Source organism: Aethalodelphis obliquidens, unplaced genomic scaffold (genome assembly GCF_003676395.1).
Source record: "Aethalodelphis obliquidens isolate GAN/ISIS:26980383/991018 unplaced genomic scaffold, ASM367639v1 scaffold6, whole genome shotgun sequence".
NCBI lineage: Eukaryota > Metazoa > Chordata > Mammalia > Artiodactyla > Delphinidae > Aethalodelphis > Aethalodelphis obliquidens.
In genome coordinates, this window is record NW_020837950.1 from 8,387,435 (window position 1) to 8,390,363 (window position 2,929).

Consider the following 2,929-nt stretch of genomic DNA (forward strand, 5'->3'; position numbering starts at 1 on the left):
ATCCAAAAATGGGCAGAAGACCTAAATAGACATTTCTCCAAAGAAGATATACAGATTGCCAACAAACACATAAAAAGATTCTCAACATCACTAACCATTAGAGAAATGCAAATCAAAACTACAATGAGGTATCACCTCACACTAGTTAGAATGGGCATCATCAGAAAATCTACAAACAACAAATGCTGGAGAGGGTGTGGGTGAAATGGAACCCTCTTGCACTGTTGGTGGGAATGTAAATTGATACAGCCACTATGGAGAACAGTATGGAGGTTCCTTAAAAAAACTAAAACTAGAACTACCATAGGACCCAGCAATCCCACTAGTGAGCATATACTCAGAGAAAACTATAATTCAAAAAGAGCCATGTACCACAATGTTCATTGCAACTCTATTTACAATAGCCAGGACATGGAAGCAACCTAAGTGTCCATCGACAGATGGATGAAGAAGATGTGGCACATATATACAGTGGAATATTAATCAGCCAAAAATAGAAATGAAATTGAGTTATTTGTAGTGAGGTAGATGGACCTAGAGTCTGTCATACAGAGTGAAGTAAATCAGAAAGAGAAAAACAAATACCGTATGCTAACACATATATATGGAATTTAAAAAAAAAAAGGTTCTGAAGACCCTAGGAGCAGGACAGGAATAAAGACGCAGATGTAGAGAATGGACTTGAGGACACGGGGAGGGGGAACGGTAAACTGAGATAAAGTGAGAGAGTGGCATGGACATATATACACTACCAAATGTAAAATAGATAGCTAGTGGGAAGCAGCCACATAGCACAGGGAGGGTGCTTTGTGACCACCTTGAAGGGTGGGAGGGAAACACAAGAGGGAGGGGATACGGGGATATAGGTATACATATAGCTGATTCACTTTGTTATACAGTAGCAACTAAGAACAACGTAAAGCAATTATACCTCAATAAAGATGTAAAAAAAAAAATAAGTGAATGGAAAATAAAGCAGTACATTGGGGGGTGGATAATGGAGTGGTCACTAGGCTGGAAATCTCATGAATCAAAGCATGACCTCAGAAAGAGTGGTTGTATATGCAAAGTGGAGGGAATGGAGGGTGTGGTCACAGAAAGCTCTTCTTTTAATTGATTTTAACAGTTTAAATTTTAAAGAGAATCTAGAAGGGCCCAAATCACTTGAATCTACTTATTCCAACTTTCTTGGCTAAGGATTTGACTTCCATAATTCTGACCTTACTGCATGATTAACCACTCCCTCAGAGGTATCTCAAGCAGATAACCCATCCCAGGCAAGATTACTGTTCACAAAACACTGCTTTCATAATTCCACTCCTTCACTCAAAACTCTCAGTCTCTCTCTTTCTCCAGCTAACTTCCAAAGTTCTCAGTCTGTCGTTCCCAGTTCTCTCTTAACTATCCACACTCTGCTCATTTCACCTTCCCAATCACTAATTCCCATCAGCCTCAGTTCCAATCAGATGTATCCTCTTCCTGTTTTTTCTTTTCAGTTCTTTTTATTCTCCAAACTTAGAATTCCCTTTCTCCCTAAGATTTTTCATGCCAAAACGATAATCCCATTAAAGTCCAGGTAAAGACATCATAGCAAATGTTGCCTGGGTTCAGATCCTATCTCCACCACATAGTAGCCATCTAAACATGTTGATAACGATAGTGCCACTTTAAGGGTTGTAGTGAGGACTTAATATATGTAAGGCACTTTAAACAATGTTTAGCATTGTTCAAAAACTTTTTCAACACTTATAAAAAGACCTTCTTGCCATGATGGTATTTCCTTGTTTCAATTCCTTTATTAGAGATATGTAATTGTTATACCTCAAAATATTTCCACATGTGACCTTAAGTTCATTCTGTAATTACATGAAAGATGATTTATAATCTGCACTAGTCTTGTATTCATTACATTTAAGCAATATTTTACATCATTAGCTACTTAATAAATGCATATGATTGAATATCAAATATCTAAATTAAATAAAATAAGTGAATAAATATATTAATGAATCAGTGAATAAATGAAAGAGAGATTAAACGAAGTAGCATGAATTTGCAAAGTGAAACTTCAGGAGAAATGAATGCTTTCAAATTCCCAGCCTGTTCTACAAGATGCTAATTTTTCACTCAGGCTTCAACCTTAAGACTCCTGAGTTATGCCCCACCATTAATTATTCATCACCTTTCTGATTCAGAAAACCAAAGCATATCTATTTTTCATCCTTATAGTTGCCCCTTGTTTGTTAGTAAACTTAATTTATTCCACAAACTTTCGAGGAAATGTGCTATTTTACGGAGGTTTCAATCACTTATACTTCAATTAAAAAGTCTATTCAGAAAACTTAAAAAAATATATAGCTAAACTTCATATATCTCATCTATATACCAAGGAAATGTATTAAACATGGGCACAAATCAGTGTTGATATTTTAGATGCTTATCCATATAAATATTTGCCATAATTATCTAAGATTCAAATCCATCTATATTAAGATAGTAAAACTGAATTATCTGAATGCAAATATACTTTGAGATTCTGCTAAAGAATTTTTTTTGGGTCGCTATTGTTCCAAAAGTAATATTTCCCCTAACTTTGATTTAATATTGCAATATTTCATTATCTGATTAGTTTGAATGTATACAAATATTGACATCAAGGTGAATATCTTCTCTTTTTCTTTAGTGAATACGTTATCAGTTTTTTTATTAAGATATAATTCAACACCATAAAAATCATTCGTTTACAGTATACAACTGAGTGATCATCTATACATTCACAAGGTGGCAAAACCATCACCATTACCTGATTCAAGAACATTTTTATCATCCCGGAAAGAAAGCCCATACTCATTAGTAGTCACTTCCCAATGCCCTCCCCCACACACACACACCCCAGCCCCTTGGTTAATCTACTTTTTACTAATCTACT